The sequence below is a fragment of the Ranitomeya imitator genome, chromosome 5 (assembly GCF_032444005.1).
Source record: "Ranitomeya imitator isolate aRanImi1 chromosome 5, aRanImi1.pri, whole genome shotgun sequence".
Classification (NCBI taxonomy): Eukaryota; Metazoa; Chordata; class Amphibia; order Anura; family Dendrobatidae; genus Ranitomeya; species Ranitomeya imitator.
The window spans coordinates 609,518,251-609,542,326 of record NC_091286.1 but is presented as its reverse complement, the minus strand read 5'-3'; positions in this window follow the sequence as shown (position 1 = coordinate 609,542,326).

Genomic DNA, 24,076 nt, shown 5'->3' with positions numbered 1-24,076 from the left:
CACATGCGGCGCATAGCCGTGACATGATACATCGCCCATAGTAAGCATACCAAAGTCATCTATGTGCCTAAGTGCCAGCTATAGAAGAGGATACCACACATTGGGGGAAGGTGAGTAGAATCATTTGGATTTTTGTGTCAGAGAAGAACAGGGAACATTATTATAGGATGGAGGACATTTATTACCAGGAAGGGTCCCAATATTGGGGACATTATTGTTAAGATGGGGCTTAGGATGGGGGACATTATATTAGGATGGAGGACATTATTACCTGGAAGGGGTCTAGGATAGGGGCAGTATACCAGGATGGGAGATATTATTACTGGTTGAGGCAGAGGATGCAGGACATTATTACCAGGAAGGGGCCCACGATGTTTGGCCATTATACCAGGATGGGGGATATTATATCAGGTTTGGGGATATTATTTCTAGTAGGGGTCCAAGATGGGGGACATTATTACTGTGACGGACCCAGGATGTTACATTATTGCTGGAAGAGGCCAAGGATTGGAGACATTATTACTGGACAAGGTCCAGGATGGTGAACATTATTACTGCATGGGTCCCAAGATGTAATACGCTATTACTGGAAGGGACCCAGGATGTGGGACATTATTACTGGATGGGGAACATTATTACTGGAAGGGGCCCAGGATGGACGACATTATACCAGGAAAGGGCCCAGGATGGACGATATTATACTAGGAAGGGTCCGAGGATGGATGACATTATATCAGTATGGGGGACATTATTACCAGAAAGGAGCCCATGATGGGGAACATTATACCAGGTTTGGGGACATTATTACTAGTAGGGGACAAGGTTAAGGAACATTATTAAAAGCAGGGTCCCAGGATGTGACATTATTACTGAGAGAGGCCCAGGATGGGCAACATTATTACTACACAGGTCCTAGGATGGGGAAATTAATACTGCACAGGTCCCTGGATGTGGGACATTATTACTAGAAGGGGCCCAGGAAAGACGACATTATTACACTTTGGAGTATGTCATTATATGATTTAGAACGCTACAAGGGCCCATACAGCTGACCAAGATGCAGGAAGGCGCCCACGCCCAAATTCACCGGGGCACCACTGGACAGCAGAGCAGGAATCATTCGTGTCTGTGTGTGCTGTTTATGGGAGACATTATAATGGCTGGTTTTCACCCACCAGCTCAGGGGAACAACAACTGAAAAGTATATATAGAATCTAAAGAGGAAAAAAAGTAGAGAAACATGCAGGACACAAGCCATACAATGACCAGAAATAGTCTTATACCTCATGTACGCACTCAACAGCTTATTTTGTTCAGTCATTAGAAATGACAGGTATGCCTTTAATATACAAAAGTTATAAAGCTAACATCTATATATATAATTGTCTTAGGCTATGTGCACACGTTCAGGAATTCATGTAGAAAATTCCTGAGAATTCCGGACATTTTCTGCATGAAATCCGCAAGAAAACCGCATGCGTTTTTGCCGCGATTTTGCCGGGGTTTTGACGCGTTTTTGCAGCGGTTTTGATGCGTTTTTGCCGCGGTTTTTTCCGGACACTTCCCAATGCATTTTGGAGTGGGAAATCCGCAAAAAAACCACAAAAAGATAGAGCATGTCCAGATTTTGTGCGGTATGCGTTTTTTATGCGGAAAAAAACGCATCATGTGCACAAAACATGCGGATTTCATTATAAATGATGGGATGCTTATTGTATGCGTTTTTTTTGCGGTTTTATAGCGTTTTTATCGGGAAAAACCGCGAAAAAACCGCAACGTGTGAACACAGCCTTAGGGTCACTTCCGTCTGTCTGTCTGTCACGGATATTCATTGGTCACGGCCTTTGTCTGTCATGGAAATCCAAGTCGCTGATTGGTCGTGGCAAAATGCCCACGACCAATCAGTGACGGGCACAGTCCAGCGGCAAAATGGCCGCTCCTTACTCCCCGCAGTCAGTGCCCGCTCCGTACTCCCCTCCAGTCAGCGCTCACACAGGGTTAATGGCAGTGCTAACGGACCGTGTTATGCCGCAGTGTAACGCATTCCATTAACGCTGCTATTAATCCTGTTTGACCAACTATTTTCTATTGATGCTGCCTATGCAGCATCAATAGTAAATAGATCTAATGTTAAATAATTAAAAAAATAAAAAATCGTTATATACTCATCGTCCGTCGGCCCCTCAGATCCAGAACAGGCCTTTCCCGCTCCTCGCGACTCCCCTGGTGAGCGCTCCATGCATTGCGATCTCGCGAGATGACGTAGCGGTGTCGCGAGACCGCTACGTCATCATCTCGCGAGACCGCAATGCACTCTTCTGACCGGAGCGCGCGAGGAGCGTCGGTAACCGCTTCGATACAGGGGCCAACGGAAGGTGAGTATATAACTATTTTTTATTTTAATTCTTTTTTTTAACAGGGATATGATGCCCATATTGCTATATACTACGTGGGCTGTGCAATATACTACATGGGCTGGGCAATATACTACGTGAGCTGTGCAATATACTACGTGGCTGTGCAATATACTACGTGGGCTGTCCAATATACAACGTGGGCTGTGCAATATACTACGTGGTTGTGCAATATACTACATGGGCTGGGCATTATACTACGTGGGCTGTTATGAACAGGTAATTCAGAACCACAATGGACCTTGAAGTTCAGAGCACACAAAGTGACCTGACAATTACCAAAAACATAGGACGAGCTCTGAGACGTGGGAACTCTGCTGACCGCAATCCCTAATCCTATCCAACCACACTAGAGGTAGCCGTGGAGCGCTCCTGACCAGTCCTATGCGCCTCGAGCACAGCCTGAGAAACTAGCTAGCCCTAAGAAAGAAAAATAAGCCTAGCTTGCCTCAGAGAAATACCCCAAAGGAAAAGGCAGCCCCCCACACATAATGACTGTGAGTTGAGATGAAAATACAAACGCAGAGATGAAATAGATCTAGCAAAGTGAGGCCCAACTTACTGAACAGACCGAAGATAGGAAAGATTGCTTTGCGGTCAACACAAAACCCTACAAACAACCACGCAGAGGGGGCAAAAAGACCCTCCGAACCAACTAACGGTACAGAGGTGCTCCCTCTGCGTCCCAGAGCTTCCAGCAAGCAAGAAAAACCAATATAGCAAGCTGGACAGAAAAAATAGCAAACAAAAATAACACAAGCAAAACTTAGCTTATGCAGGATAGACAGGCCACAGGAACGATCCAGGAGAGAGCAAGACCAATACTAGAACATTGACTGGAGGCCAGGATCAAAGCACTAGGTGGAGTTAAATGGAGCAGCACCTAACGACTTAACCTCATCACCTGAGGAAGGAAACTCAGAAGCCGCAGTACCACTCTCATCCACCAAAGGAAGCTCATAGACAGAACCAGCCGAAGTACCACTCACAACCACAGGAGGGAGCTTGGCCACAGAATTCACAACAGTGGGCTGGGCAATATACTACGTGGGCTGTGCAATATACTATGTGAGCTGGGCAATATACTACGTGGGCTGGGCAATATATTATGTGGGCTGTGCAATATACTATGTGGCTGTGCAATATACTATGTGGGCTGTGCAATATACTACGTGAGCTGTGCAATATACTGCTTGGGCTGTGCAATGTACTGCGTGGGCTGTGCTATATACTGCGTGGGCTGTGCAATATACTACGTGGGCTGTGCAATATACTGTGTGGACTGTGCAATATACTACATGGGCTGTGCAATATACTACGTGGGCTGTGCAATATACTACATGGGCTGTGCAATATACTACGTGGCTGTGCCATATACTACGTGGTCTGTGTTATATACTACGTGGCTGTGTTATATGCTATGTGGGCTGTTATACACTCTGTGGGCTGTGCTATATACCACGTGGCTGTGTTATATACTCCGTGGGCTGTGCTATATACTCCATGGGCTGTGCTATATACTACATGGCTGTGCTATATACTACGTGGCTGTGCAATATACTACGTGGTCGGCCACGAACCATCAGCGACAGGCGCAGTCCAGCCGCAAATTGGCGTGGGATTTGAACCACGCTTCGCTAATTGGTCGCGGCCGGCCGAATCCTGTGTATTCAATGTATTCTAAAATCTTCATAAATAAACTACATACATATGCTAGAATACCCGATGCGTTAGAATCGGGCTACCATCTAGTTGTTAAAATATATTCTTTATAATTCATTCAGTTACCACAATGTCCCAATGATGCTGTCCCTAATCTCACAACTTTAATGCGTCATCTTTAACTTTAGCAATAAAATGTTTTCTGGCAATTAACTGGTTAAAATGATTAACGATCTCATACCACCCGTCTATTACGGCTTGATGGATGTCCGTGCATAAAGTGAAGACTTTGTGAATAAAGCTACTTGTGGATTTGTTTTGACACTTGAAATGCCTGCTGGGCTGTTGTGTGTCTGGAAATGTATGAATCTGTGGAGGAGCCAGGAAAATAAATCAAATTTCCCATTCATTTTCAGAAATTTCTCCTTTGTTTTGTTCCTGGTTGATTGCGTCACTGTCCTTAAGATTAATGTGAAGTTTGTCTGAACTCCGAAACATAAAGTTCTTTAGGTTTAAATAAGACATTTATTTCGTGTGATTTATTTTCTTTAATTTCTTATGATGTAAAATATCAATGATTGCTGCTTTTATCATCTTTATTATTAAATATGGTGTATCCATCCAATCCATACAACTGTGCACCGGTTGAGAATGGACCTGAGCTTTGGCTGACAGACAGTACCAGACGCAGCCACATGGTGATTGTGCATTGGAGCGCCACCGAGTGCCATGGCCCTTAGACATTTTCTTCCTCAGGCCATTTTCACACGTTCATTATTCAGTCAGTATGTTACGTCAGTATTTGCAAGCCAAAACCAGCAGTGGGTGAAAAATACAGAAGTGGTGATGTGTTTCTATTATACTTTGAAAAAATCAAAAATGTATCTAAGCACTAACAGGCAGGTAATTGCAACTTACCTTCCTGTTGTACATGGCGCCGTTCTTCCTCGGCATAGAGTTGTCACAGATGCTCCTGCCGGTGATTCAGCTGCCTGTGCTGACGTGACAGGGCGCGACTTCCGAGGTCAATCTGCGAGGATCCAGCTGTCAATCTAAATTACATCGCAAGTCCTGCCCCATTGACAGAGTGGACTGGAAAAAAAGCTACCTCTCAGTCGCCGTGACATCAGCGGAGGTTTCTGAATCTCCGTCAGACCGCTCTGTGCCGGAAAAGAATGGCGCCGTGCACAACAGGCAGGTAAGCAACAGTTACCTGCTTGTTGGTGCTTAGATACATTTTTTATTTTTTGGAAAGTCCCGGATATCCTCCTTAATAATCTTGACAAAATGTGCATGAATGGTAAAATATTTTGATCTAAGAATTTCTTAAAATATTTTCTGCTGGTTATACAACGGTATTTTTTGAAGTTTTTAACTATTTTTGAGACTTATTTTTTTAACTCAAAATGTTTCACTTTTCACAAAATGACACAAATGTGCCAAAATTGTTGGCATAGATATAAACCCTGTAGGGAGTACATTTGTGCCAATATTTAAGGCTTTTTAAAAAGTTGTAAATGATGAATCAGACATAAACATCTAAGAATCCCAAACTCTGCCCAAAGTGGGGAACATAAGAAAAAACAGATGAACACATTCTAAAAAAAGACTTATAAATAGGCGCAAACTGCAAGAAGAATTAGGTGCAAATGAAAAACTGGTGAAAAATACAAAAAAACTAGACAGAATCGGAGGCGTATATCTACAAAATTGAAGTAAATTTTATAGGGAAGCACTGTGGTTCAGTGGTTAGTACTGTTGCTTTGCAGAGCTGGAATTCTGGGTTCAAATCCCACCAAGGACAAAATCTGCAAGGAGTTTGTATGTCCTCCCCGTGTTTGCGTGGGTTTCCTCCAGGTTCTCCAGTTTCCTTCCACACTACAAAGACCGATATAGATTGGAAGCCCCAATAGGGACAGTGATGATGATGTCTCTGGAATATGATGGTGCTATATAGGCAAGCATAATAAATATATAAGTAAGCATAATATTTGTATGAGAGTTGGTAATAGTAATACACAGTTCTAAATTCTCTACTCTGTTCCTAAGCAGTTATATTTTGGTAGTGGCGGCTGCAGATGAGCAAAATGAATGATAAGGTGCAGTGACAACGTGTAATGTCATGCAGCTCCAAAGTCTTTAGACCGTGGTGACCTAAGCTGACGTTGGATAATAGAGGCATTTATTTGACATTATTAAGTGTCCCTTATCCCTTTCGATTAGTGGCTGCTCAAGCTCCTGTTCAAGGGATCTGCTTGTTATTCCCCAAATCTAAAACTTGAAACTTTTGCGCTGAGAAAACAAAAAAAGTAGTGACTACAGGCCAGCTCCATTCATTTGATCAATGGTATTTGATGAGCGGACATCAAATAGTGTGACGAAGCAGGGGGAAGATGGAAGAGATGGCAAATCAAGGTAAATAAAAGTCAATAATTCTTTAATCTGTATCCATTAAAACGACAAACAAGGGATTTAAAACCAACGCATTTCTGGTGAGTCACCCTCCCTTGATCATGGTCATACCATGAATAAAGGCGAGTGATTCGCCAGAAACATGTCTGTTTGAAATCCCTTGTTTGTCCTTTTAATGGATACAGATGAAAGAATTATTGACTTTTATTTACCTTGGATGTGCCCTCTCTTCTGTTTTCTCCCTGGTTCATCATTGCTGCCCTACATCAGCCTGAGACATGGAACCCTTCAGCCCAGTCGTCTGCATTTGAACTTGCGTGGTCAAGCTCCTTTACCCTTTTTTTCTTAGTGTGGCAGAGCGTTGGTGTTCGCAGTGTCATACTGATGCATCTAGCTGTTGCCAGAGATGCTGGCAGATGATCGGTGGGGTGATGGGTGTCATGAACAGTAAATATTTTTTACAGACACATTGGAAAACCATAATAAATCATTATGATTGTAAGTGATCCATGTCTACAGCCCATAATTCTGATATGGAGACATCAGATGATTTCACTTTGTGACCTGTACAATGATGATAATTACAATCAAAATAATCAGTAAAAGTTTCTTCAGGCTCCAAATTTCTAAATATTTTTTATGGACTGGGTAAAAAGGTGACCAATTTTTACAGACTGTCCTGGAATTCCTGAACGATTGGCAACCCTGCTGGGTGTTGGTCCCTTAGCAATCTCATATTATTGACCTATGCAAAGACCCTAATTAGTGATGAGTGAGTATATCCATTGCTGGGGTTTTCCCGAGCACACTCGGGTGGTCTCTGAGTATTTGTAAAGGTACCTTCACACATAACGATATTGTTAACGATATCGTTGCTATTTGTGACGTAGCAACGATATCGTTAATGAAATCGTTATGTGTGACAGCGACCAACGATCAGGCCCCTGCTGGGAGATCGTTGGTCGCTGAACAAAGTCCAGAACTTTATTTCATCGCTGGACTCCCTGGAGACATCGCTGGATCGGCGTGTGTGACACCGATCCAGCGATGTCTTCACTGGTAACCAGGGTAAACATCGGGTAACTAAGCGCAGGGCCGCGCTTAGTAACCCGATGTTTACCCTGGTTACCATGCTAAAAGTAAAAAAAACAAACACTAGATACTTACCTACCGCTGTTACCGGCATCGTTGGTCGCTGGAGAGCGGTCTGTGTGACAGCTCTCCAGCGACCAAACAGCGACGCTGCAGCGATCCGGATCGTTGTCGGTATCGCTGCAGCGTCGCTTAATGTGAAGGGGCCTTAACTGCTCGGAGATTTAGTTTTTGTTGACTCAGCTGCATGATTTATGGCTGCTAGCCAGCCTGAGTACATGTGGGGGTTGCCTGCTTGCTAGGAAATCCTCACATGTATTCAAGCTGTCTATCAGCTGTAAATCATGCAGCAGAGGCAACGAAAACTAAATCTCCGAGCACTTACAAATACTCGGAGATCTGGAAATCCCAAGCAACGAGTATACTCGCTCATCACTAACCCTAACGTAAAACCCTTCTAATATACAGAATATCAGCCTTTAGACTCCCTAGGGGCCAGAGTTTGATTGCGAATTTGACTTCTGCAACCCCTATGGTTACACCACTGGAGCCACAGCGTAAGGGCGTGGCAGAGACTGTTGTGTACCTGCCCCTGAAGACAACCAGTTGCATGATGTGAATATTGACATGTGGTTTTATGGTGTTTAGAGTCTGTTGTAACTAATGCAAAATGTGACAGGTACTGATGCTGCTGTGTGGGTACTGTAAAGTAATGCCTGAGGTAACTCTGATACTCTCAGCTCAGAGGTAGGAAAAGCATACGAGGACATAGTGCAATTACTTTAGATACAGGTTAAGAGTTTAGGGTCCAGAGCAGTGATAGAGCAAGGTAGGCAGTGGTGGGCCTTATCACTGTATAATAATAGGAATAGTGTCGGATATAGTTAAACGTTTGGGACCAGCCCATGATGGGAGGGGCTCAAGTAAAAAGGGGGATCACTTCCTGGCTTATGTTGTGTGGAGTTCAGGTTCAGGTTGCAGTGGGCTGTAGTTGTGTGGAGTGCATATCGCTCTGGCAACATGAGGTCGTACCAGATTTCCCCGGGGGGCATTCCTGTAACGACCTGAGCTTATGGTCTGATCTAGGCACTGGCAAGTGTGCCTTAATCCCTTCCATATAAAACTTGTGAGGGAAATGTAACGTATCTGGGGAGTGCTCTGGCGCCGGACGGGAAATCCCTTGTGCTGACAAGAGTATCAAGCATAGGGATAGTCTGAGATGAATGTAAGCAAGAGCTTGAGATGTACTGTTTTGATAAAAATGGAACTGGGGGGTGCTTTGCCCAAAACTGCATGTTAAAGACTGATGAGCTTGAACTGTTCAGTAAAGTTGAACTTGTTATAACAAACCGGGTGTCCCCTGATGTGTGTGCGGCTGGTCCTTGGCCTAAGAACGTGGAGACAGCGAAGGTCTCCAGCCTGCAAGTGGGTACAATGCGCTGCACACAGCACAACACTTATGGACTGGGACACTGTTTGTGGGGTGCCAGGGTGAGGACAAGCAGAATCTCACTTCACCCACAGCTACTACCCTGGGCACCTTATACTAGAAATACATGCAAGGAACTTGTGCGTGCTTCTTACATGCACCCAATTCTTTCCAAAGGCGAATACCAACAAATGCTGAAATTTATTTGGTTCCCAGTGAAACTACCATTGAATAAATGAAATAAATTAATGCAAAAAGCATTGTATCTACAGGCAATTCTAATATATATGCTTCTTTTTCTTCACCCTAGCGTTCAGCCTGTATGCTGTTTTTTTTCCCTTGCATATGTACAGTGTGTGAATGTACCAGATGGTTGGCATAATGCAGGGTCACAGTCATTTACAGTTTTATTTCTCATTTGCTTGCAAGGATAAATTCACTTTGATATCATCTGTATTTTACTTATACAGGAAATGAAACCACTAGTCGAAAGTTATTCCATCGCGGTTTTTTGTCATTCCTCCTACAGCTGCCTAATTGACTGTATCTGATTCTTGGCTTGTGCATTGTTCAAACATAACAGTTCTCCGCGGGTCCAATTCTATGTCAAGTCCATGTGTTGTTTATGTTTAAGTTCCAGTAGCATGGACCTTCAGGCTTGTCGAGATTGAGAAAATGCCCTGTAATTGCCTTTCTACGATTTCCCCGTGAATACATGAATAGCGAGGGAGGGAGATCTCTCTTTTATTCTTGAGATCCAGTTCATGATTCTTAAGGAACAATGGATTCAATGTACCTTTGAAAATGAAGGGAAAAAAACCCCTTGACATTCACAAAAGTATGATAGCGATACACACTCAGGGATTCATCAACGTCATTCACAACGAAGACTTTCTGCAAATGCAGATGTGACTTGCATTGTTTTAGTCAATGGACCATCATGATATTGTAGAGGTTAAAGGTCACTATTTAGCCTAATGCTATAACAGCATAGGTCCTAATATGACAATAAAAATGATTCCCATGTTGTATTAATGTGATGTGCCAGCGCTGAGAAATCAAGCTTTGAAGCCACAAGCAAATTAACCTAAAAGTGCATTGTTGTGTGCAAATACATGGGGTGCAGGCACGTCAGATTACTACAAGACAGGTATCCATCATATTGTTTCTTTAAGACCTACAAAGTCATTCCACTAGTTTTATTAGTAAATTTGTCTCAACAGTTTCCCACTAAGCAACCTAGTTGGTCAACTTCCTTTTCCCTTTGTTCTAGTTTTTATAAATTTCTCACTTTTTTATAGCTTATAACTTTAAAGGGAATCTGTCGGCCCCCCAAACTATTTATATGATCATGTAGCTCTTTCAGAGACAAGTCCAGCAATACCTTAACATGGCCAGTCTGTTCCTCCATTACCAGCCTTTAAAATGGTATGCAAATGAGGCTGAAGATCTACTTGTACTGTAGATTTGACCTCCGTCACTCCAGCTCTATTCCCATGCCAGTGTCGCTGTCTCCTGCATGACTTACAGTTCTTTTGCCTAAAGTTATACAGTAGAAAACCTTTCAGTCAAGCAGGATGAGGCAACGCTGGATGGGAAATAGAGCTGGTGTGACAGAGATTTAAAATTTTTCCATAACGGAGGAGTGTACTGGATATGTAAAGGCATTGCTGGACTTGAAACAGCTACTTGTGCATATAAATAATTTAGGGTGTGAAATCCTGATGACACATTCCCTTTAAGATCTTATAAACAAACCACTTTAAGGAGCCATAAGCTAAATACATTTTTGTTTATAATATATATACCAAAACGTACTTCAAACAGAATACCCAGATCATGTAAGGAAACCTGTCACTAGATGCATTCAACCATAGGGTACATGAATGGGAGCCTGGCTGAGCTACGGACTATCACAGAACGCAGAGTTTGTGCATACGCTGCGGATTTTGCTGCGGATCCGCAGCAGCTTTCCATGCGTTTACAGTACCATGTAAACCTATGGAAAACAAAATCCGCAGTGCCCATGCTGCGGAAAAAAACGCGCGGAAACGTGTTGTTTATTCCGCAGCATGTCAATTCTTTGTGCGGATTTACAGCTGTTGTGCAGTTTACACCTGCTCCATAATAGGAATCCACAGGTGTAAAACCGCAGGTGGAATCCGCACAAAATCCGCAAAGAAAACGCGGTAATTCCGCAGGTAATCCACAGTGCGGTTTACCTGCGGATTTACCAAAACAGGTGCGGAAAAATCTGCAGGGGTTCCATCTACATTTGTACATACCCTGAAAAGCCAGCAGGAGACTATAGAGAGACCTGACTAGTCTGGTGCGTCCCTCGGCTGTCTTCCCCCGTCACACTCCAGTTGATTGACAGGTATCTCCCATGTATTTACTTAAGGAGGGACCTATCAATCAGTTTGAATGGGGCAGGTGTAAGGGGGGTACAAGAACTAGTTGTGCCTACTCGCCCTTGCCCGTGTTTTTACGTCGCTGACAAGCTGTTATATACATATATAATACGTTATGCTGTGAACTGTTTAATGCTGCTATATTGTATATGACTGGTATATCTAATTGTGTAGTTACAGTGTAGTGTTCAGATTAGCCCACTAGAGGGGGCACAGTAGTATAAGATAGCAGTAGGATAGGAACTAGTTAATTAGGAGGGGCCATCTGTGTAAGGTGTAGAGAGCTTCCCGCATTTAGTCAGAAGGGCCTCAGAGCCCGTACAGGGCAGTTGAGCCACGTAACGTTTCTCAAGTAAAGGAGCCCAGCTCGTCCCGGCCTAGGAGTAACGATTGCCGATGAAGCAGAGGAATACAGGGCAGCTTTGTCATGATGGTGGTCAGCTATTTAGGAAGACGCCTGCGTGTCTGGGGCAAAGCGGAATGGGAACTTCTACAGTTAGTCAGACTTGTCAGACCCAATGCTGCGGTACCGGGGACAATGGTGCGACCCGGTGATATTCCTAATGAAGAGAGGGACAGCACAGGGACAGAAAGTGTCGTGTCTTGTAAAGTATCTTGCTCTGTACCTAAATGTGAACGAGCTGAGAAAGGAACGGAGTAAAATCGTTTGTTTGAAGTTGGAACTTGACTCTGTCTCTCTTTATGTGGAATCTCAAGAAAGAAAACCCCAATGAATCAGAGAGGACCCAGATGGACAGGAAAGGTACGCTACCACTGGAACATTGTGCGTATGTGACGAAGGGCCAGGGTGCGCTAAAGCATCCACCATTAAAAGCCACGACTACAGCCCTGGCCGTTCCACAGGGAGAAACTGGCTGGAGGCCACATTGGACTAGTCAGGTCACTCTTTGCCTGTGACTTGTCATTGGAAATGTATAATCCCTGACAGACTGTATAGCCTGTTTTCCCTGAAAGGCTATAACATTTCAGAGAAAGAAACACTGGGCTGCAATGGAGTAGCCATGCTCTGATTCATGCTGCCGATGGTTCAGTAAGCACCATCTTCACTATTGTCTCTGTGCGCATACATCAGACTGCACTTGGATGACATCCGAGTGCAGTCTGATGTTTTACACATAGCCATAGGCTTAAACACATTTAAATGAGTGCACATGATCAGGATATCTGTGTAATCAAGCTGTGATTCTTTTTTTCATGACAAACAGGCATGAGAAAAAAATTGTAGATCTGCTCTGCCGCATATTATAACAACTTATCCCCCCGAGGAAGCCCACCACGCGAAACTCCCATTGTGGCTGTGGCACACACGGTCCATCACTCTTTCTCTTCCACATGGGTAAGCACTAGTTACTGATTGCACTATGAGCGGCACTTTATACCTATGACATGTTGGTCCACACTTGTCATGTTACATATCACTTTCTTATATGGCATTTTCGTACACCGTAATTCTTGGTTGTCACCTTATGTCATCCTTTTTGAAGTATATGTGCTAACCTATTCATGCTTTGTGCTGCTATTTCCTGATATGAGGTTTGTTGATGATACTTGTTGCTAGGTCTTTTTTCCCCTTTATACCCATCTTGTATTCTGTTCATGGGTTATTTACACCCATACTTTATATGTGAGTATTTAATAAAAATTTCCATATGTTATTGATACTACTGTGTCTCATCTCACTTTATGTTTTAGGGCTTATAGCTCCATTGTTTTTCTAGGATTCTATTATGTAGGGAGTTGCCCTATCTTTGAATATTGTTTCCAGTTATTAACTACATATGTATATGTGCATCCGACATGTCAGCTTTTGTTAATTATATCATTGGACCTAGTGCCAGTAGCGTAGCTCCCAGGGGGCACAGGGTGCGGGCGCCCCGGTGCAGCGCGCCGATACAGTTACATTCTGCGGCAGAGCAGGGAGAATCGATCTTCCTGCTCTGCACCTGGCTGCTATGGGACCCCTGAGCAGGTGGGGGGCCCGGTGCCAGCAGTGGGCCCCCCGCCGTCATCGGAAGATCAACTGTACCGGCATTTAGCGGATACAGCTGATCGCATTGTAGGGAGAAGGAGCGCTACGCTCCTCCCATCATCCCCCCGTCAGTGTCGGCGGCTGACGTCGACGACACTGACAGCGGGCGCGATGACGTCACTGCCCGGCGCCTAGTGTCAGAAGATCAGCGGGAGCAGCGCAGGAACCAGGAAGAAGAGAGGTGAGTATTTATTTATTTTATTTTAATGGGTGCTGCTGCCTTATTACAGGATCTGACTATGGGGGTGCTGCCTCATTACAGGGTCTGACTATGGGGGCTGCCTTATTCCAAGGTCTGACTTTATTATATAAATTTATTTGCATTTTGCAGTGAGAAATAAGTATTTGATCCTCTATCAACCATTAAGAGTTCTGGCTCCTACAGAGATGTTCCGAATCAACTCGTTACCTGCATTAAGAGAACTGTCTTACACATAGTCACTTTTATTAAAGACTCCTGTCCACAAACTAAATTAATCAGTCATACTCTAACCGCTACAACATGGGCAAGACCAAAGAGCTTTATAAGGATGTCAAGGACAAGATCATAGACCTGCACAAAGCTGGAATGGACTACAAAACCATACACAAGACTCTGGGTGAGAAGGAGACAACTCTTGGTTTGATAGTAAGAAAATGGAAGAAATACAAAATGACTGTCAATCAACATCGATCTGGGGCACCATATAAAATCTCACCTCGTGGGGTATCCTTGACCATGAGGAAGGTGAGAGATCAGCCTAAAACTACACGGGGGAACTTGTTAATGATCTCAAGGCAGCTGGGACCACAGTCACCAAGAAAACCATTGGTAATACGTTATGCCATCAAGGTTTAAAATTCTGCAGTGCTCGCAAGGTCCCCCTGCTCAAGAAGGCACATGTGCAGGCTCATCTGAAGTTTGCCAATGAGCCTTGATAATTCTGTGAGTGATTGGGAGAAGGTGCAGTGGTCAGATGAGACAAAAATTGAGGTCTTTGGTATTAACTCAACTTGCCGTGTTTGTAGGAAGAGAAATGCTGCTATGATCCAAATAACCTCATCCCCACTGCCAAGCATGGAGATAGAAACATTATGTTTTGGAAGTGTTTCTCTGCTAAGGGCACAGGACTATTTCTCTTCATCAATGAGAGAATGGATGGAGCCATGTACCGTAAAATCCTGAGTGACAATCTCCTTCCCTCTTCCAGGACATTAAAAATGGGTCGTGGCTGGGTCATCCAGCAAGACAATGACCCAAAACATACATCCAATCTAACAAAGGAGTGGCTCAAAAAGAAGCACATTAAGTTCAAGTAAGTAAGTAAGTAAGCCAGTCTCCAGACCTTAATCCCATAAAAATCTTATAGAGGAAGTTGAAGATGCGAGTTGGCATGCGACAGCATCAAAATCTTATTGATTTAAAGATGACTTGCAAAGAGGAGTGGACCAAAATTCCTCCTGACATGTGCCTAAACCTCATCATCAACTACAAAAAATGTCTGACTGCTGTGCTTGCCAACAAGGGTTTTGCCACCAAGTATTAAAGGGAACTTGTCACCCCCAAAATCCAAGGTGAGCTAAGCCCACCAGCATCAGGGACTTATCTACAGCATTCTGTAATGCTTTAGATAAGCCCCCGATGTATCCTGAAAGATGAGAATAAGAGGTTAGATTATACTCACCCATGGGCGGTCCCGCTGCGGTCCGGTCCGATGGGTGTCGCGGTCCGATCCAGCATCTCCCATTGTAATGCTATTGTAGGAACTCTAGGATTCTGGTAGCGTGGGGCAATGAACAGATAGAGACGGGTTTCTTTAGTGCAAATAGTGTATTTGTACCACAGCAATAACACCCAAAACAATATACTGATAACCCGCAATGAAACAAGTCCCTTAACCATATACAGCAAATCGAAAGAGTTCTTAGGGCAGAGTCCTCGGCAAGGTGAGTGTGACAGGTGACGTGGTGCAGATCCAAAATACTGCTGGTGCAGAAAGAGTCAAATCCAGGTATGTAGTAAACACAGGGAAGTCCAGAACAAGTCCTCAGGTTAATTCCAAATGTGGCATGAACACTGGTAAGTTCAGAAACAAGTTCTCAAGTTGATCTCAGTTGTGGCATAAATACGGGTAAGTCCAGAACAAGTTCACATTAAAGCAGAGGCGTAGCTAGAGCTTTTGCCGCCCGGGGCTGATCCCGAGTTTGGCGCCCCCCCCCCCATCCCCCCCCCCAGCTCAATACACACAAAGGTTACCAAAAATGGTTTTCCTGTTTTGTAGAACTTAAACTGGGCCTAATGGTGTCACCCCCACATGCCACACCTGTGACTTAATACCACCACACCATGACCAGGCCACATAGTGACCGAATAATACTACATACAAGGGACAAATACCACCGCACCATTTCCAGACCACATATTACCACCACATAGTGACTGAATACTACAATACTGATCAGTAATAAAAAAAAAACCACAATACTATCACCATAAGTGCCAGTATTCACAGGAGATCTGTACTTAGTATGCAGTGTCTGTGTAGAGGTAATACAGAGATCACTGGTGACATTATACACAGGACCTCTATATAGTATACAGTGTATAGTGTCAGTGTATAGGTAACACTGACTCACCAGTGACGTCTCTAGGTGAAGTCCTTCATCTTTCATCCAGCACAGACCGCCATCATTCCTTCCAGCCAGGACTCGTTTCTGCAGGAAATAACACAGTTATCTCGAGCTCCGCTTGCAGAACACATTACTTAATTTTTCACAACTTCTACATTACACCACATGAAGAAAAAAAGGTGATATAGTGTCACTCTGCACAGTAACAGGACCGCCCCCCCATTTAAAACAGTATACTCAAAAAATAAAATAAATACATCACTGCAGTAATAATATCCCTTAATAATCCCCTATGGTAATAATATTCCCCACCCTGGCCCCGTTTATCTAATTCCTGGCTCCAGCCATATGTTGTCGTATCCTGCCCTCATGAGTATCCATTCTACCCCATATGATCTCCCCATCCTGCCCCACCAGCCTCCATCGTATCCGTCCTGCCCCATGATCCAATCCTGCCCCGTGTCTCCAATCATGCCCCGTATCTACATTCTGCCCATGCCTCAAGTCCTGCCCCCAGTGTGTCCAGCATATTACCCCCATGTTGTCCAGCAATCTGCCCCAGTGTGTCCAGCATATTACCCCCATGTTGTCCAGCAATCTGCCCCAGTGTGTCCAGCATATTACCCCCAGTGTGTCCAGCAATCTGCCCCAGTATGTCCAGCATATTACCCCCAGTGTGTCCAGCAATCTGCCCTCAGTGTGTCCAGCAATCTGCCCCAGTGTCCAGCCTTTCCCCAGTGTGTCCAGCAGTCTGCCCCAGTGTGTCCAGCATATTACCCCCAGTGTCCAGCATTGCCCCAGTGTGTCCAGTATATTACCCCCAGTGTGTCCAGCAATCTGTCCCAGTGTCCAGCATTGCCCCAGTGTGTCCAGAAGTCTGCCCCAGGGTCTCCAGCATTGCCTCAATGTGTCCAGAAATCTGCCCCAGGGTCTCCAGTATTGCCCCAGTGTGTCCAGCAATCTGCCCCAGGGTCTCCAGTATTGCCCCAGTGTGTCCAGCAATCTGCCCCATGGTCTCCTGTATTGCCCCAGTGTGTCCAGCATTCTGCCCCATGGTCTCCAGTATTGCCCCGGTGTGTCCAGCAATCTGCCCCATGGTCTCCAGTATTGCCCCAGTATGTCCAGAAATCTGCCCCAGGGTCTCCAGTATTGCCCCAGTGTGTCCAGCAATCTGCCCCAGGGTCTCCAGTATTGCCCCAGTGTGTCCAGCAATCTGCCCCATGGTCTCCTGTATTGCCCCAGTGTGTCCAGCATTCTGCCCCATGGTCTCCAGTATTGCCCCGGTGTGTCCAGCAATCTGCCCCATGGTCTCCAGTATTGCCCCAGTATGTCCAGAAGTCTGCCCCAGGGTCTCCAGCATTGCCTCAATGTGTCCTGAAATCTGCCCCATGGTCTCCAGTATTCAGTGTGTCCAGCATTCTGCCCCATAGTCTCCTGTACTGCCCCAGTGTGTCCAGCATTCTGCCCCATGGTCTCCAGTATTGCCCCAGTGTGTCCAGCAATCTGCCCCATGGTCTCCTGTATTGCCCCAGTGTGTCCAGCATTCTGCCCCATGGTCTCCAGTATTGCCCCGGTGTGTCCAGCAATCTGCCCCATGGTCTCCAGTATTGCCCCAGTATGTCCAGCATTCTGCCCCATGGTCTCCAGTATTGCCCCAGTGTGTCCAGCATTCTGCCCCATGGTCTCCAGTATTGCCCCAGTGTGTCCAGCATTCTGCCCCATGGTCTCCAGTATTGCCCCAGTGTGTCCAGCATTCTGCCCCATGGTCTCCAGTATTGCCCCAGTGTGTCCAGCAATCTGCCCCATGGTCTCCTGTATTGCCCCAGTGTGTCCAGCAATCTGCCCCATGGTCTCCTGTATTGCCCCAGTGTGTCCAGCAATCTGCCCCATAGTCTCCTGTATTGCCCCAGTGTGTCCAGCAATCTGCCCCATGGTCTCCTGTATTGCCCCAGTGTGTCCAGCATTCTGCCCCATGGTCTCCAGTACTGCCCCAGTGTGTCCAGCAATCTGCCCCATGGTCTCCAGTATTGCCCCAGTGTGTCCAGCATTGCCCCAGCCCCAGACAGTCAGACATAAAGAAAAAAAAAAAAAAAGTAAAATCCTCACCTCTCCCGTTCCCAGCGCAGGTCCGGTGCAGTCAGCGTCTCTCCGGCTCTGCGACGCTCAGGACAGAGAGGCAGAGCGGCGCGCACAGTAGTGACGTCATCGCGCCCTCTGCTCTGAGACGTCGCAGAGTCAGAGGACGCTGCAGCTGCCGGCGCCGCAGGAACCAGGAGAGGTGAGTATAGGGCGGGGGCGGGGGCGGGCCCCGGGGGTGGGGGGAGCTGGCCCTGGTCGTGGCGGCGGACGGCGCCGCCCGAAGATTTAAAGGGGCGTCTTTTTTTTTTTTTTTTCATCTTCTTCTCCTGCAGCGCCGGCCGCCCCCAGCATTGTGCCGCCCGGGGCGGACCGCCCCCCCCGCACCCCCCTTCCTACGCCACTGCATTAAAGTATTATACTGGTGTAATTTGCAGTAGCTCCCACCGGAGGGAGTAAATGAAGGATTTAGTAGCAAAAACACAGTCCAGCAACATAGTTCCAAAACACAGTTCAAAAACAGAGTTCTTACCAGGAGGAGTGAACCAAGGGTTAAGTTCCAAAGCCAACAGACTGAGAGTGTAGCTTACATAGGCAGAGAATGTCCAGAGCCACGGGTAGAAGCACAGTAGAACAAGCAGCTGAGCTGAAGAAGAAACGGAAGCAGAATACTCCAGCAAAGAGGCTGACACCTGAGCTGGGTTTTAAACAAACGAACAGGAAGTAGGGCAGACAAAAACAGCAAACTCCATCTTAACAAATGGCAAAATCATTCACAAGGTGACTTGGAAAATCCGGAGTACTTACACCCATCTTCTTACAATGACGTCTGTTATGATTTACATGCATCTGCATATTTCCCATAAGGGATGGGGGCAGTGTTCTGGAATCACTGCATTGAGAAACACTTGATGGTGTCTCCGCGGTGTTGGATGTTTTGGTCTCCCCGAGGCCAATCATCTGTGCCTTTATAGCCTTTTTACTAGGCACTGCTCCTAATAGCCAGATTCCTACTCCACACTGATGAGGGGCAAAAAACCCCGAAACAGCTGTCTGTGGATGGATACCATGCTTGGCATAGGTGGCTTTCCTTCATAGGATGCTGCCCTTCCCGTGGTTGTTCCTTCCCGGGGAAAGCCCTGGCTATTCACTGCTTGCGTCGAGAAACACGTGATGGTGTCTCCACAGCTTCTTTACATGCATCTGCATATTTCCCATAAGGGATGGGGGCAGTGTTCTGGAATCACTGCGTTGAGAAACACGTGATGGTGTCTCCGCGGTGTTGGATGTTTTGGTCTCCCCGAGGCCAATCATCTGTGCCTTTATAGCCTTTTTACTAGGCACTGCTCCTAATAGCCAGATTCCTACTCCACACTGATGAGGGGCAAAAACCCCGAAACAGCTGTCTCTGGATGGATACCATGCTTGGCATAGGTGGCTTTCCTTCATAAGATGCTGCCCTTCCCGTGGTTTTTCCTTCCCGGGGAAAGGCCTGGCTATTCACTGCTTGCGTCGAGAAACACGTGATGGTGTCTCCGCAGCTTCTTTACATGTTATGATCCGGTGACCTTGGAGCTGCATGAGAACTTTCACTGGAGAAAGTGGCCACTATACTGACCGCAATCCTGAACTTAACACCGCAACTAGAAGTAGCCGTGGAGTGTACCTAACACACCTAGACACCTCGTCACAGCCGGAGGACTAAATACCCCTAAAGATGGAAATTGGAATACTATCTTGCCTCAGAGAAAATCCCCAAAGGTTAGACAGCCCCCCACAAATATTGGCGGTGAGTCGGAGAGGAAAAAACATACACAGGCAGAAAAACAGGATTAGCACAGGAGGCCACTCTAGCTAGATAGGACAGGATAGGACAGAGTTCTGTGCGGTCAGTATTAAAACCCTTCAAAAAATCCACAGCAGAATATACAAAAAACTTCCTACATCTAACTAAAGATGTAGGAGCGTATATCTGCAACTCCAGTGAATCCTACAAACAGAGCAGGAATAAAACTGAAACAAGCACACAGCAGTGTGCCACAGATACAAAAACAAAATACTTATCTTTGCTGAATTTGGCAGCAAGCAGGAGAAGCCAGAAAGTGATCCAACACTACACAAGGAACATTGACAACTGGCAAGGGATAAAGGATCCTGCACACCTAAATATCCCAGTCAGAATTGTAATCATCAGATACACCTGGCCAGGACTGCGAGTCAGAGACAACTGCATTCCCACCTACAACCACTGGAGGGAACCCAAGAGCAGAATTCACAACAGACGTCCTCTTCTTGTATTCACGCTGTGGCTCCGGCGTACTTTGTCTGCCCTGTTGAGGGCAGAGCAAAGTACTGCAGTGCACAGGCACCGGGAAAGGTCAGAGAGGCCCGGCGCTTGCGCACTGCAGTACTTTGCTCTGCCCTACTCTGCCGCAGCATGAAGACAAGAAGAGGACATCATCGTAAGAAGATGGGAGGCCCATCCTACCGGACCGCCCGCCCAGGTGAGTATAATCTAACCTCCCTTTCTCATCTTTCAGGTTACCCCAGGGTCTTATCTACAGCATTACAGAGTGCTGTAGATAAGACCCTGATGCCGGTGGGCTTAGTTCACCTTCGATTTTGGGGGTGACAGGTTCCCTTTAAGTCTTGTCTGCCAGAGGAATCAAATACTTATTTCTCACTGCAAAATGCAAATACATTTACATAATTTATACAATGTGATTTCCTGGATTTTATTTATGATATTCTATCTTTCAATGATAAAATTAACCTACCCTTAAAGGGAATCTGTCACCTACTTTTTCATATATAAGCTTCAGCCACCGCCATCAGGGGCTTACCTACAGCATTCTTTAATGCTGTAGATAGGCTCCCGATGTAACCTGAAAGATAAGTAAAACAAGTTAGATTATACTGTTGAGTCGTCTTCCGTCCCTGGCTTCCTGGATTGAGGAATCCAAGTAAATGACACGCAGCACAAAGGTTGTGTGTTCATAAACAGGGGTAGCCCCGGAGCACGCCTGCCTCACTGGGCGCTGCCCCTTCTTTATATAGTAAGAAGTTAGGCATTTACAGACATGCGCACAAGCGCTCATATTTCATAATCACTTACAAAGCAAATCTATACTAGTGAAAAGTTACAATATCTGGTATGTGGGTGAAAGGCTACAATATCAAGGAGAAATGCGCGCGTGATTACTTCTATAAAAGGAAATGTCAAGTTTGCTGTGCAGAAGCAGATTTCATCTGGGAGACAAAATGGATTCTTTGGTTCAGTCTGGTCTCCACAATACTCACCCAGGGGCGGTCCGGTGCGGTCTGGGTCCGATGGTCAGCGCAGGTCCAGGTCCAGCGCCTACCATCTTCATGAGATGACGTCCTCTTCCTTGCTTCTGTCGCGGCTCCTGAGCAGGCATACTTTATCTGCCCTGTTGAGGGCAGCGTAATGTACTGCAGTGCGCAGGCACTGGGCTAATTGGCCATTTCCCGGCACCTACGCACTGCAGTACTTTGCTCTGCCTTCAACAGGGCAGATAAAGTACGCCTGTGCAGGAGCCACGACAGAAGCAAGGAAGAGGACATCATCGCATGAAGATGGGAGGTGCCGGACCCAGACCTGCGATGCCCATAGGACCGGACCGCACCGGACCGCCCCACCCTCCCCAGGTGAGTATAATCTAACTTGTTTTTCTGATCTTTCAGGTTACATCGAGGGCTTATCTACAGCATTACAGAATGCTGTAGATATGCCCCTGATGGCGGTGGCCAAAGCTTATATACGAAAAAGTAGATGACATATTCCTTTTAAAATTATAGACTATTCATGTCTTTGTCAGTCATAATTATTTCCTTCACTGTATTAGACTAAAAGGGGTTAATCTTGGCCATGACAGATTGGTTATGAGCAGCTGAATAGTTGCTGCTCACCATATCTCCACCCCTGGGGGTGGACCTGTTTGTCTCACACATGGTTCTCTATGGAGGTGTGCAGATCTCCTGCATTTAAAGCCTTTATTAAAGGACTTAGAATCTGGACTGTAAGCCAGGCGTGCTAACCAGCACTATTGTATGAACTTGTTACTTTATGTTTTCACTTGTGCTGGAGAAAGGTTGTATTTAAGTTTTCCTGTGATGCAGTTTATGAGGACTGAAATAAACCAGCTGGACTTTAAATAGAAACGGTTCCTGTCATACCTGAGATCGCTCCCAAGTGAGCAGCATTGTTACATTTGGTGTCAGAAGTGCAGGCAGCGTTCCCAGGGAATACGTGTGACAGAAGTACTGCATGTCATGGGTGAAGGTGGTTATAGGCCAGGGAGCAAGATCAGACAGCATGGAGGACCTGATTAAACACTGGTGCAAGCCCAGCAGCAGCAACAGCTGGCACACCATGAGACAAGTAAGCTGCTTATGCAACAGCTCCAGCAGCAACAGCATCAGCACCAGCACAATCAGCAACAGCACTGACAACAGCAGCAGATTGTTTTACTCACAGAGGTGATTCGTGGCACGACGGCAGCTCCGACTCCAAGGTCAGAAGATAATTTTTCTATCTGGAAGGTGGTGAGGAAAACCTTGCAGAAAATGATCCCTGTGACGATATAGAGGCATTTTTAACAGTTTTTGAAAGGGTTGCCAGTAGGGAGAAACTCCCGCCAGAGCAGTGAGCAGAAGTCCTGGCGCCATACTTAACCCTCCGTCAGGCGCAATATAGATTCTCGTCAGTTCAGGCGCAATGTGCCTGACAAGCACAGGTCAGAAAACCACCTATAGTAGCTACATATTTCAATTTCAGGACTATAGAAGTAGTCAGTGACCTTCATAGGAATGTATTAAAAGAGATTCAAATCAGATGCAAAAAACCCATTTATTAACCATAAACTTATTAAAACTAAAAGTACCACTTTTCGGTAGTACCGCCAAATAGGCTCCAGTTATCTTTACTTAACTATTGCTTAAATATAAAATTATGGAAAAAAACTTAAAGGATATTGCACTTAGATGTTACTTAATTATTTTCTACTCATCTTCAGTGGTTTCAATTGCAGCAGAAGCAGCACAGGTACACTTAGAAAAGCAAGGCTGGCAGACGAAAGTTGCATGGGAAAGGCAGATTGATTCTTTACATATTTTGCAGTCATATTTAGAAAGCCTTCTCAAACCAGATACAAATGAGCAGGTAGTACAACTGCGTCTTTTAGAAGGTGGTAGAGTCGGTGTTTGTTCTGGAACGTCCTTGGGACGATATCTCTTCAACCGGTGTTGCAGGGCAAGGGGCATTCCAACCGTCTTTGTACTTCTAAAGGTACCGTCACACTAGACGATATCGCTAGCGATCCGTGACGTTGCAGCGTCCTCGCTAGCGATATCGTCCAGTGTGACAGGCAGCAGCGATCAGGCCCCTGCTGTGCTGTCGCTGGTCGGGGAAGAAAGTCCAGAACTTTATTTCATCGCTGGACTCCCCGCAGACATCGCTGAATCGGCGTGTGTGACACCGATTCAGCGATGTCTTCACTGGTAACCAGGGTAAACATCGGGTAACTAAGCGCAGGGCCGCACTTAGTAACCCGATGTTTACCCTGGTTACCATCCTAAAAGTAAAAAAAAACAAACACTACATACTTACCTACCGCTGTCTGTCCTCCAGCGCTGTGCTCTGCACTCCTCCTGCTCTGGCTGTGAGCGTCGGTCAGCCGGAAAGCAAAGCGGTGACGTCACCGCTCTGCTTTCCGGCCGCTGTGCTCACAGCCAGTACAGGAGGAGTGCAGAGCACAGCGCTGGAGGACAGACAGCGGTAGGTAAGTATGTGGCGTTTGTTTGTTTTTTACTTTTAGGATGGTAACCAGGGTAAACATCGGGTTACTAAGCGCGGCCCTGCGCTTAGTTACCCGATGTTTACCCTGGTTACCAGCATCGT